This window comes from Neovison vison, chromosome 5, assembly GCF_020171115.1.
Source record: "Neovison vison isolate M4711 chromosome 5, ASM_NN_V1, whole genome shotgun sequence".
Lineage (NCBI taxonomy): Eukaryota > Metazoa > Chordata > Mammalia > Carnivora > Mustelidae > Neogale > Neogale vison.
This window is the reverse complement of record NC_058095.1, coordinates 13,366,905-13,380,683: the sequence shown is the minus strand read 5'-3', so window position 1 is coordinate 13,380,683 and position 13,779 is coordinate 13,366,905. Positions and strand designations below refer to the sequence as shown.

The 13,779-nt window shown below is 43.4% G+C and overlaps 1 protein-coding gene across 4 annotated transcripts in view; it reads left to right on the top strand.

The window, feature by feature from the left end:
- The first annotated feature begins 912 nt into the window (after nt 1-912).
- HELZ (helicase with zinc finger) overlaps nt 913-13,779 on the top strand; it is a 162,834-nt gene continuing 149,967 nt past the window's right edge. For 2 of the 4 annotated variants that reach the window (XM_044247592.1, XM_044247589.1), the window contains exons 1-4: nt 913-959; nt 2,313-2,368; nt 3,308-3,400; nt 7,626-7,682. The gene's annotated coding sequence lies outside the window, so the exon portion shown is untranslated. The remainder of the gene's footprint in view (nt 960-2,312; nt 2,369-3,307; nt 3,401-7,625; nt 7,683-13,779) is intronic. The other 2 variants (XM_044247590.1, XM_044247591.1) reach the window with 2 other exon arrangements.

Below are 13,779 nucleotides of genomic sequence, written 5' to 3'. Positions count from 1 at the left end.
CTCCCAGGGCCCCGGCGCGCCTTCCAGCCCGGGTCGGATGCAGCAGCCTGAGCCCCTGAATTACCTGCCCCGGGAAGTCACAGTCCACATTCTGCCTGGAATGCGAACCGGTGGACTCGGCAGTGCCCAAAGCCACATTCCTAGGGGAGGGGTCTCCACCTAGAGGGTCGCGGATCCCGTTACCGGCGGAGGGGAGGAGCCAGCAGGAGGGCGATCAAATGGGTAAAAGTTGCATTTAGCTTGTTACTTCTTTCCCCAACCCCAAAACGCGCGTTGACGCCGGTTAACTCGGGGACAGTGTCCGCCCAGGTCCTGGAGCCCGACGGCCCCGGAATGCTTTGCCAGGGTAGAGGCACCTCTCCGCCCGCGGATGCGGGAGTCCGAGCGCCGACGGGTCTGCTGTGCTGCCAGGCTCCCGGGCCCTGCAGGCGACCCCCGGCTGCCCCGGGGCAGGGAGCCGGCCTCAGAAGCCCGCCGCCGGGCACTGAGGATCTAGAGCAATAACAGACGCATAAATGCGCATAAATAAATCAATGAGCAGCTCTCTGCTGCCAGCAGCAGGGAAACCTCGGGCTGATTAAATGCAGACGTGGGGTGTCTGCCAGGGCAGGAGGGCGGCGGGGCAAAGGGAACAGGCGTGGAGGCGAGGGTTGGGGGGAAGGGAACCCAGGGGCAGGAGCCAAGAGGAAAACCCAAAGCCACATTTTAAAAAATGGGGGTGAATTTTAAATGCAAACAGCGAGGAGGAGGGGAGGGGGCCGGGCGACAGGCGCCCGGGCCGGCCAGCCAGCCGGGGCAACTTTCCGGGCGGGAGGTGCGGCCGGAGGGGCGGCGCCGGCGGCGGGAGGCGGGAGTCGGGGGCCGAGGGGGGGGAGTCACTTTAAAGGCTCTTTCTTACCCATAATGCTTTGTGGGGACGTTGACAAGTGGATCCAAGATGGCGTAGAAAGTAATGACAGGTAAGTCCTGACTTCCCCCTTCTCCGCTGCTGGGACCGCTCCGCGAGCTGCCGGAGCCCTCCGGGGAGGAGACCTGACTCCACTCCGGTCCCCGGGGCCCCGGGAGGGGCGGCCCTCGGACGGGCTGGGGACCCAGGCGGCCCGCGGCGGGGCCTGGGAAGCGGGGCTCTTCGAGGCGAGGCCCGGACGCTGGGGCTGTTTACAGCTTCTTCCCCTCCTCGGTCCCCTTCCCCTCCGCTGGGGGCCGCGGCGCCCGGGGCCCAGGCGGTGGAGGGGGCTTTGCAGACCCCGGCCGCGGGGCCTGCGGGAGGTTTCTCCAGCCGCGGGCACTCCGGAGTGGGGTTGGGGGGGGGGCCGAGCCGCCCTGCACGCTCCCCTTCTCCGGGTCGCGGCTGGGGGTTGGGGAGGGTGCGGGCCTCCCACGCCCCGCTTGATCGCCCCCTCAGGGGTCGGACTTGCTGCGGTGGGGCGGGGGCCGAGGGTGGGCGTCAGCAAAAGTGGGTCAGGGGTGCGCCCCCTCTCTCTCCCCCGCCGGGGGCTGTTGCCTGAGCTTCACTTTTTCCCCCCTTTTCTCCGCCCCCTCCTCGGAAATTCTCATTGGCCCACAAGCGCATCAACAAAAATAAAAACAGACTATCTTTTTCTGGGAGATCTTTTAAGACTCCCCTTCTCTAGGGCCAGGGGACTGCAGTTTTATTTAGGGAACTTTGGTTCTTCTACCCCCGGATTATTTGAGCTTTCTGCACCCTCTTCTTCTCTGAGAATCCTTCAGACAGGGCTGGAAGCCAGGGTCTTAGGGTTCTTCTTGGATTGAGATCCTCAGGTTTTGTTTGAAACTCAAAATTGTTATTGCTTCTCTCTCGTAGCTTAGACTTTTCAGGCAAATCGTTAATATAATGTGTATAGCTCTAGGGACAGTGGATGCCGGGTGTGGGTGGGGGTGTAGGGTTGAGGCGGGGAGGAGTTGTCCTGGCTAGTTTGTTCTTAATTTTGCCCTCTCTAAAACTTAAATTAATGAGGTTTCTTGTCTTTCATTTCTTTTCTTTTCTTTTCTTTCTTTCTTTCTTTTTTTTTTTTGTCTTTTTTGAAAGTAAGATCAGTCAGTGCTGAAAGAGAAAGCTTTTTTAATGTTTTGGATCTTAAGAGCATTTTATAGTCTGTTCTTCCATCACACAGAAAGGAAATGTTTTTATTCGAAAGCAGAACAGTTCATTACAGAACTGCATACTGTACCATTTTGGTAACTTTTTCCATTTGAAATTTAGAAGCCCTCTCACTTGGGACTGATGAAGTATTTGCTACTGATTGTTATTGGTGTTGTGCAGACACATTTTACTTTTCTGTTTGCCTCAGGAATTGGATGAAGTAATTGATCACTAAAGAACTACAGTGCTGGTGAGATGTGTAAGGTGAGACTGCAGTTAAGAATGATTTCCCTTTTTCCTTTATTTTAATCAATGCATAAGGGTGAGGCTGGGACTAAGTAATTTAATGGGACCCTCTTTATTTTCCAAGGATCTCAATCAGTCAAATGGGTCTGTAGGTAGGGCTAGCTTTAGAAAGGAAAAATGTGTCCAGCGTACAAAACTTTCAGGTTGTTGCAGTGGTTCTCAACCATAGTGGAGCTCATCCGGAGCCAAATGTTATTTACAGCTATCCTTGATCAGTATCTTCACCACCGGTAATTATATGTAAATTTCCTTGTGTAACTTTAATTGGATGTCTTAATTTCATATGTGTATTGGTGTCTATCACATACTCAACATTGAGTGTTAGTGATTGTTTATGTGGGTTTTCTATGTCCGAGTTACTGGGACTCTTGTTAAGAACACCCGTTCCATTGGAAAGATGGATGATAGGCATCAGTCATTCCTTTTCTTTTCTGAAAAAGTGGAATAGTATTTGTCTTTCCCATAGTTATTTTGAAAAAAGAATGATAGTGTTGAATTTTGTTTAATTTATTAGGGATAAGATGGGTTTGTCATTATTTTCTGGTCATGTGGTGTGGGAATTTAAAGTGTTGCTTTAATCTAACTTCTAATGCTTTGGATTTGAAGGACATTATTGATAAAGTGTTAGTGCACAGTTAGTATTCTATAACGGGGAGGAGGAGAGGTTTGCTAATTTTACATTTTTCACAAGCAGTTTTTTCAGCTTTAAAAATATTATGATTTATTGAGAAAATGTTAAGTTATTAGGCCTGCTGCAGGGGTGTGTGTGTGTGTGTGTGTGTGTGTTTTCCCGAACAGGTATGGGTAACCTTTGGATTTTTAAATCCTCTCACAAAATTTTCCTATCTATCGGAACATCTGATTAAGAAGAATAAGCTGTGCTTTATTTTTTTCCAGATTGAGGCATTCTTTTGACATTTGCCTTACCAAAACCAAAAAACAAAAAACAAAACTTGGGAGAGGAAGGTGGACGTAAATCAAGATCCTTTTGTAAGTGCATATGCCACATTTGCTTGTGTTTGAAACTCAGTGCTTGTGTGTATTATATATTTTTATTTTTATTCTTGGCAGAGCAGATGTGGATTTTAAAATTTATTTATTTCAGTGGCATATTCAATGCCTTAGACCTTCCAATCAGAACCTTTCCTTTTTATTTATTTATTTATTTGTTTAAATTTACAGATTATTTTGTGGAAAGGAACCAGTGAGCTGCTGCTTAGCCTATGGAGATGTTTATTTGTAGTCCAAAAATGAAATATTTAGAGGCATCTGCCTGGCTCAGTTGGAAGAGCATGAGATTCTTGATCTCTGGGTTGTGAGTTTGAGCTCCATGTTGGGTGTAGAGAATACTAAAAAAAAAAATAAATAAAAACTTTAAAAAATTGAATATTTAGAAATTGGTAATCTCTTGTGACTAGTGTTATTTGGGTAGAATTATGTCAAGATATTTTCCACAATTTTTATGCATGTAGACCATGTGAAGTATTAGTAGTCACTTGAAAATGAAGTTAGTGGTTGGTTATCAAACAAGTTTGTACAAAAGTATTCTAAAATAGGAAATACCATATTATTAAAGGTTAGGGCTAGGTTGAAGACAGTGTCTTGTAGCCGAATAAAGACACAGCTTTTTTAGTCTATCCTTTTGGCTGAGAAGCTAGGACACTATTTTTAGGTAAGGCTGTAGTTTTGGGACATCATTAAGTACCTCTCTGTCAGGTGGCAAACTTTGACTTTTGCCACTGTCAGGAAGATTTTTCATTTTCTAACATCAAAATTACTCAGTCCACATTGTAAAGTCAGTGTATACTTGTGGACTGTCCAGTTTTTATTGAGGAGGGGAGTGATGCCGAAACAACAGGAGAGATCATTGCTACTTGCAGAGGGCCTTGTGTAGTTTAAAAATACATAGCATATTCATGAAAGGCTAAGAATATTGCAGAGGGATCTACAAATAAGTAGACCAGATCTTTTTTTTTTTTTTTTTAAAGATTTTATTTATTTATTTGATATAAAGAGCCAAGAGAGCACAACAGGGGGAGCAACAGAGGGAGAGGGAAAAGCAGGCTCCCACTGAGCAGGGAGCCTAATGCGAGGCTCCATCCCAAGACCCTGGGATTATGACCTGAGCAGAAGGTACAGGCTTAACCAACTGAGCTACCCAGGTGCCCCAGTAGACCAGGTCTTATACATGCATTTTTATTCCCTGTTTATGAGGTAGTCTTGGTATTAATATTCAATAAAAGTTAGTTTATAATTGTCAGACTGCATTTAAGATTCAGATACTGGCTCAGCACAAGAAGTACGGTTCTTTGCCTGTTACTTCAGATGCATAGAGGATTTTGGGTCAAGTATATCAACTTGTTGATAAACAAGATAGGGTGAGGAGCTACTTAAAAATTATAAGCAAATTGTTATGATTATTTTCACAAACTTAGATAAGTGTACATTCAAATATAATTTGATTTCTAAGTAATAATTTGAAATGTTTTCTGGGAAAGAACTATGTTATGTGTGGAGAATGTGGCCACACCAGCTTACAGTTCATTTAAATTGATGGGTGTAGTCAGGATTTATGTAGCATTGGCTAGAAGCAACGTAAAATATAGTGAACCACTTCAGGAGTGGCTGAGATAATACTTTTGACTAATCCTGAATTGAACAGAGTTAATATTCCTCTTTTAAAAATAATACTGTAGCTGTAACATGAAGACTTTTATATATATTAAATATATACATATGTGTAATATAATTTTTAAAAGCTATCAATTGTCTAAAACAAATTGAAAGTTTTTCAACATACTGCCAGATAGTCTTACCAACTTGTTTACTTGTCTAAATTATACTGGGTCATTTTCTCTAAGAGCAGGAAGTTGTCTTGTAAAACCAGAGTTTGTGTATTCATCTTGCTTTTGAGCCCCCAACCCCCTGATTCATCATTAGATCTTCAGAGAATGCATGGCATATTTTTTGACTGAACCATTCTGTAGTGTGAATGTTTGTGATTTTTTGTTATTTCTGTGCCATATTTTAGGTGTTCTCAGCACATCTGAATTTGCCTTTTTCCTTTCTTCTGTGGAAATTCTCCTTGTGGTAAAAATATTCCTGTAAGGCGAGCTTCCTGTCACTAGGCAATATGTATAATTAATATAGTTTTAAACAATTTTTTTATTTTTAAAGATTTTATTTACTTATTTGAGAGAGAGTGAGAGAGATCACAGAGGGAGAGACAGAAGGGGAAGCCAACTCCCCGCTGAGCAGGGAGCCCAGCGCAGGGCTTGATCTCAGGATTCCAAGATCCTGACCTGACCTGAGCTGAAGATAGACACTCAACCGACTGAGCCACCCAGGAGCCCCTTAAACAGTTTTGTGTGTGTGTAAGATTTTATTTATTTGACAGAGAGAGATTGCATGTAGGCAGAGGCAGGCAGAGATAGAGGGAAAAGCAGGCTCCCTGCGGAGCAGAGAGCTCGATGTCAGACCCTGAAATCATGACCTAAGCTGAAGGCAAGAGGCTTAACCCACTGAGCCACCCAGGCACCTCTGAACAGTTGTTTTTAGTACAAAAACTGATGTATGCTATGGTAAACAAAATTGAACAGTACTTAAATACATAAAGTTAAAAAGATTTATTTATTATTTTTAAAGATTTTATTTATTTATTTGAGAGAGAATGAGAGAGGGGAGGAAAAAGAGAGCATAAGGAGGGGGAGCGTCAGGCAGAAGGAGAGAGAGAACGGACTCCCTGTTGAGCAGAGAACCCAGTGCGGGACTGGATCCTGGGATCCTGATCTGAGCTGAAGGCAGTGCTTAACCGGCTGAGCCACCCAGGTGTCCAGTAAAAAAAGATTAAAAAAATAAGACTTTGTTCTTCTTTCCCCATCTTTAGTTGTGTTCCTCTGAGCTGACCATTAGAAAACAGTTGGTGTCATTTGGCTTCTGGAGGGCCTCTCTGTTGTGGTGTACACCAGTATTAGTGAAAGCAGAGGGAGAAGTCAGGGAAGGCCTGGGCAATGAACTAGTTCAGATGTTAGGCAGGGTCCATTCTGCTCCTATTTCCTACGATGTTAAGTAATACTGATAATCTTTTTTTTTTTTTTTTTTAGTAATACTGATAATCTTAAACTATCATCAGTTTAAGATAACTGTAATTGATGGGCGCCTGGGTGGCTCAGTGGGTTGAAGCCTCTGCTTCAGGGTCCTGGGATCGAGGCCCGCATCGGGCTCTCTGCTCAGCAGGGAGCCTGCTTCCTCCTCTCTCTCTCTGCCTGCCTCTCTGCCTACTTGTGATCTCTGTCTGTCAAATAAATAAATAAAAATCTTTAAAAAAAAAAGAAAAAAAAAAAGATAACTGTAATTGAGGGGCGCCTGGGTGGCTCAGTGGTTAAAGCCTCTGCCTTCGGCTCAGGTCATGATCTCAGTGTCTTGGGATAGAGCCCCGCATCGGTCTCTCTGCTCAGCAGGGAGCCTGCTTCCTCCTCTCTCTCTGCCTTCCTCTCTGCCTACTTGTGATCTGTCTGTCAAATAAATAAATAAAATCTTTAAAAAAAAAGATAACTGTAATTGAATTGTTAGTGAAACAGTTAATTCCATTGTCAGATTGGTACAGGTTTGATTTGTTGATAGTTTAAGGAAATAAATATTTGAGAATTGAATTCGTATAATCTTAGGGCTGGGGGTAACGGTGGTAATTACTGTCTGTAGAATTTTATGATAAACTGCATAGTATGTTTACTATAGGCTTTTTATAACTCATTATCTCTCCTTTAATTCTCATAACAACCTGAAGAGTGTTGTTATTTCCGTTTTGCAGAGGAGGAAATTTAGGCCAAATGTGAGCTAGCTAACAAATGTCGTAAGACTGGTAATTTGTGGTGCTAGTGTTCTGTCTTGGAGAGCCTGTGCTCTTTCCATTGTAATGTATTCTGCTACTTCTGTCTGGTCTGTTTTATTTTCCACATGAGGAAATTTAGGCCTGCAGAAGTCAAGTGACTTGCCCAAGGTCACACAGCTAAGTAATAGCAACAATAAACCAAACTTCTATCTCTGGTCTCTTATCTCAGGACTTTTGGTCCGACTGGCTATGCTACATTTTACTGAAATACTATGGACCAAAAGACCAAATGCCCTGAATACTGGATACAAGTGCTTCAGAACTGATACATCAGCAAAGGTGTTTTCTACTATGTATTTAAAAGCTTCCTTTTCTCTCTTTCAGAAATTATAAAGAGCTCTGATGGGCTATTTGGGTGATCCCCAGTGCAGTGAACTGCAGGTGAGTAAGGTTTAGGAGAGCTTTATTTAGAAAACAAGACCTTGGTAATGCCTGAGAAGGCAACAAGAGAGCCTTAATCTAGAGGGTGATTCTGTCCAGAAAGAATAAGGTGGGGGTGGGGGGTGCCGGTGATGCTGAGCAGTAGTGAGACGGAGGAAACCTGAGGATGCTGGTCCCGATGGATGGAATTGGCCACTCCTGGAACAGACGGGATGACGCTGAACAGAAGAGACTGTTTGCCGCTTTGTCGGAGTTTGTTTGGAGAGAAGTGAGGGTGGGTTAATCTTCCACTCATGTTCTGAATGAGTAACCGCATAGGGGCTCATCCTATCTGCATATGATTGGATCTCGAGAGGCCCTTCAGTTTTTGTGTCAACATTCTGAGTGGTAATCACCCTGTGCTCTGATGAACTTGGTTAAGTATGAATAGTTTGTTTACCCTGGTATCTGCTGTGTGTGTATTGTCATGAATGATCGTATATATCTGCATTTTTGATACTGAGAACACAGCAATAGAAACACAAGGTTAAACTTTTTTCCTAATGGTTATATTTATTAGTCCTTCAAATTATTTCTCTTCTGCTGAAATGCCCTTCTAAGAAAAGCAGTTTAGTCTCTATTATTTCTGATTCACAGTAACTAAGTTTTTTGGTCCATTATTGTATCTTGGTCTTTCATTATTAAACTTAGACAATGGTGATACTACAGAAAAAACAATGAGAAGACTGCTTTAATAGCATCCTTGTGGGCCATCAGTGCTAAAAATTATGTTTTGATATGTTTTAATATTTAATAAAATGACTTGCTGTCCAAGCTTACGGACTCTGGCTGCATGAAACTCCTGAGACACGGCCAGCTGCTTTTTACCCAACTTCTTTGTAGTTAAAGTAACTTTTCTTTTTTCTTTTTAACTGTACCTTGGTCTCCTGGCCCTTAGTTCTTTGATTTGTCTGTGATTCCATACTGCTTTTTAATTCTGGTATAGTCCACTACTCAGCAAGTTGGCTTTGAGAATCCTGGAAACCTTAATGTGACAGTATTATATACTTTCAGGGTTTATAACTGAATTTGGGCTTGGCTATTTGCTGATTGCTAAAGTAACACACAGTTGTAGGCATTCTTTGTTTTAGAGTTTATGTTTGTTTTGCATGATTTGGGAGTTCAAAACAGTTGAGGTAGTTTGTTGGCCTTGGAAAGCGGGGGTCTGAGGGTGTCATAAAGAGGTCATTGTGATAAGGAATGCATGAGAGTTCTCAGTTAAGGCCAAAATGAGCTGTAAAAGGGAAGGGTGAACCTCTTCTTGAGGCTCTGCCAAGCTTGTATCATGGAACCCCTCTGTTTCCTCAATATGGCGGAACTTTCTTTTTCAAAAGTTCAGGAGAATAGGGCACCTGGGTGACTCAGTTGGTTGAGAGACTGCCTTCAGCTCAGGTCATGATCCTGGAGTCTGGGGATTGAGTCCTGCATCGGGACACCCCTGCTCAGCAAGGGGTCTGCTTCTCTCCCTCTGACCTTCCCCCCTCTCATGCTCTCTCTCTCTCCTTCTCTGTCAAATAAATAAATAAATACAATCTTTAAAAAAATTTTCAGAAGAATACCTATTAAATAAATTGTTAAGATATTTAGATTATTGCCCTAAAATGGTTGATTTTTTGTTTTGGTTTCCATTAAAATACATAGTTTTATATGTAAGCATATATATATGTATGTATATATATACACATATGTGTATTTTTTACTCATGTTTAATTATGGTACATGTAATTTGAATTTTTTTTACTTACTAGATCATGGAACGTTTCCATGTTAAGGTGCCACAATTTTAATTTATATGCTTACTTTTTTTTTTTTTTAAGATTTTATTTATTTATTTGACAGATAGAGGTCACAAGTAGGCAGACAGGCAGGCAGAGAGAGAGGAGGAAGCAGGCTCCATGCTGAGCAGAGAGCCCAATGCGGGGCTCGATCCCAGAACCCCGAGATCATGACCTGAACTGAAGGCAGAGGCTTAACCCACTGAGCCACCCAGGTGCCCCTATATGCTTACTTTTTTTAAAAAAATGATTTATTTGTTTGAGAGACAGTGTGTGCACACATGTAGGCACGGAGAAGGGCAGAGGAGGAGGGAGAGGAGCAGACTCCCATTCATGTGAAGCCTGACCTGGGGCTCGATCTCACAGCCCGGAGTCACGAGCCAAAATCAAGAGTCAGATGCTTAATCGAATGAGCCACCCAGGTGCTCCTGTAGGAAAGGCTGCAAAATATTTCATGAAGTCATGCTCCCATAATTTACCTAATTCTTTCAGTGTTAGGTATTTATGTTGCTCCCTGGTTTTCACTTAATACTTTACATTATTGTACATACTACTGGTTTTATTTTTTTGACTAATTATATTTCTAGGGTACATTTCTGAGTGTATTGTGTTAAATGAGATGAATGTTTTTATGGCTTTTTGTATATGTTGCCATACAGCTTTTCAAGAATGTTGTACCAGTTTTTACTTTTTTTTTTTTTTTTTAAATTTTATTTATTTATTTGACAGAGCAAAATCACAAGTAGGCAGACAGGCAAGCAGAGAGAGAGAGAGAGGGAAGCAGGCTTCCTGCCGAGCAGAGAGCCCAATGCGGGACTCGATCCTAGGACCCTGAGATCATGACCTGAGCCGAAGGCAGAGGCTTAACCCACTGAGCCACCCAGGTGCCCCAGTTTTTACTTTTAACAGATAAATGGATATACCTGTTTTGCCAGAGCTGGACAGAAATACAGTTTTTCATAAAAAGTTTTTGCTCATTTAGTAGTGTAAAGTGGCATTGCATTTCTTTGTTCTGTAATGTTGAATTTTACTTTGAGTCTCTTTGTGGTGCATTGTTTGTGCATATCCTCTGTTATTTTATGCACTACGGTGTTGATGTGAGCTTTGGATGGTAAGGCAAGTGTAGCCAGCTAATAAACCAGTGGTTATTAAAAAGATAACCAGAACACATTCAGTGGAAACGTTCAAAGAGGTCTAGATGGTAAGTGATCTTGGAGGTAGTGGTTGAAAGGGAATACATGGGTTATTCTCACTTCAGTTCAGCAATTGTTTATTGGGCATCCACTGTGTACAGCGTGCTGTGTTGCGTCCTCTGAGTGCGTCCAAGTTATCATTGCAGTGTGTACCTGGTTGAAGGAGGAAGCTACTTGAGAATGCTTGAGGGCCGGCCAAGATAGCTCAGTTGGGAGAGGGTTAGACTGGAGAATGCTTGCGACTTGACTGGTGGGGACTCTGCTCTGGCTGCTGAAGGCCCTTTGTGACTGCTTGGAGGGTTGATTACGGCCTGGAACATCTTTAACTCATTCATTGGAGGCCACTGTGCCTTTGCACAGTCTTTGAGAAGCTCTGTTCTGAGGAATACAAAGATGAATAAGACGTATTTCCTACTGACAAGGAACGAATTATCTAGTAGGGAGATTAAAGGTACCAGAAAATGAAAGGACTAATAGGTGCTATAAAAGAGGTTCACCCCCAGTGCTTAGTGGTTAAGGAGAGGGTGTTATATTGCCCCCTTGGGGAAATCAAGAAGCACTTCAACTGAAGAAGTGGTATTTAAATGGCATCGCCATGAAAATGAGAAGCAGAGGGAAGAAGAGGGGGCATTCTGGAGAGAGAGAGAGCTTGAGCAGAGGTGGGGGACTGGTGTCGGAAATGAGGTTGACCTCAGAAAACTGCATGTCCAAACCACTTGGACCCTGGGATGCATAAAGGAACATAGTGGATGTTGAGACTGCTAAGAGGTTGGCATTGAGTTTTGGAGGGTCTTAAGTGCCAGACTGAGGATGAGTAGGATGGATTGGCAGTGAGGAGAAATAGAGAGGGTTTTTTTTTTGTTTGTTTGTTTTTTAAAGATTTTACTTATTTGAGAGAGAGAGAGAGAGAGATAGACAGAGCGTGCAAGAGAGCATGAAAGAGGGGCGGGTCAGAGGGAGAAGCAGACTTAACACCTGAGTGGGGAGCCTGATGTGGGACCCAGTCGTGGGACTCCTGGGACTCCGGGATCATGACCCAAGGCAAAGGCAGACGCTTAACTGACTGAGCCATCTAGGCGCCCAAGAGAGGGACTTTAGTTGTATTCATAGTGAGGGGTGATGAGGGACTGAATTGAATCTGTGGCCTTGGGGATGAAAAGGAGTTAGTGCATTCAGGAGATATTTTGGAGGCTGACCAGAGAGACGTGGTAACTGATTAGGTAGGAGGGGAAGGGAACAGTCAATTCCATGTCTCAAGTCAGAGGTGATGTTGAGGTTTTCATGCTCAGGCGGCTGGCAGAATTAGGCATCAGGAATAGGGAAGTCAGGAGGAAGAACAGGTCTTAGGGGTTTGGAATAGAGAAAAGATGAATTTGGTTTTGTTTGTTGAGTCCAGGGAGTAAGGAGAAAGCTGAAATCAGAATTTTAATCTTAGAAGGAACAGAGGAGGAAGTTTGGGGCCCGGAGGTACTAGAGGAACCAGTGAGGTCTCCTACTTAGTAAAGCCAAGCACGAATGAAGCTTCCTGATTCCCAGTCCAGTGTTCTCTTCCCTGCCTCTCACTGCAAAGTGCTGAAGATTCTCATGTGGCGTGTTTCCTCACACTGGGATGTGCTCAGTAGAAGCTGGAAGTGGCAGAGTTTATGTTGCAGAATGAGGACTTTATCTTTTAATTAGAAAAATTTTTTAAAAAAGATTTTATGTGTCTGAGAGAGAGCACAAGGGAGGGGGAGGAGCAGAGGGAGTCAGGGAAGCGGACTCCTGGCCAAGCGCAGAGCCCCACGTAGGGCTCAGGGATCATGACCTGAGCCAAAGACAGACGTTTAACTGACTGAGCCACCCAGGCGCCCCTTAGTTAAAATTCTTTATTATGGAACCTTTCAAAGGTTCCACACGAAGTAGAAAAAGTATAATCAGTCCCGCTGTATCCATTGCCCGACTCTAACAGTTGTTTGTGTTATGAAATCTGTTTCTTCCCTCCCCATGAGTTACTTTATTTTTTATTTTTTTAAAGAATTTTATTTATTTATTTGATGAGAGAGATCACAAGTAGGCAGAGGCAGGCAGAGAGAGAGAAAGAAATAGAAGCAAGCCCTCTGCTGAGCAGACAGCCGGATGCAGGGCTCTATCCCAAGATCCTGGGATCATGACCCGAGCTGAAGGCAGAGGCTCTAACCCACTGAGCCACCTAGGCGCCCCCCTATCAGTTACTTTAAAGTAAATGGCAAGATGAAGTGTGTTGGTGACCTTGAACTTGGTGCATTTGCAGGTAGGGAGAATTTGAACAGTTTCGTAGGGTGTGTTTTGAGCTACGTGGGTATGGTCTAGGGGGAAAAGAAGTAGGATTAATTTCCAGAATTATGTTCTGCCTCAGATTGTGTGTTTTTGGGCAAATCACTTAAGTCTTTTGACTCTTGGTTTGTCTGTGATTTGGAGATAAATGATACCAGCTTTGCAGAATCACTTGAGATAAGATAGGTGTTAAAAAAACCCAAAATGCTCTATGAACTCTAAACTTTGAAGCTAAACTGATGCAGGTTTTAGTTGTCAGTAATAACAAAAAGGTAGTGCTGTTTAACTTTGGGATTGTGTTGCTGGCATAAAATATCTCATTCAACAAATTTTTATTTTTCAGCACATACTTATGTCAGGAACCTGGGGCTTCAACAGTGAACAAAATAGACAAAATCCCAGCTCCCATGGAGCTCATATTCTAGATTTGTGAGCTAATGCTTTTTTTTTTCCCCCAAAGATTTTATTTATTTATTTGACAGAGAGAGACACAGTGAGAGAGGGAGCACAAGCAGGGAGTGGGAGAGGGAGAAGCAGGCTCCCCGCTGAGCAGGGAGCTCTATTTGGGGCTCGATCCCAGGAGTCTGGGATCATGACCTGAGTCGTAGGCAGATGCTCAGCGTCTGAGCCATCCAGGCGTCCTGTGAGCTAATGCTTTTATTATAGTGGGCCAGGCACTGTTCTGAGTACTTTTTTTTTTTTTAAGATGTCAGTTTTTAAGGGCGCCTGGTGGCTCAGTGGGTTAAGCCACTGCCTTCGGCTCGAGTCATGATCTCAGGGTCCTGGGATCGAGTCCCA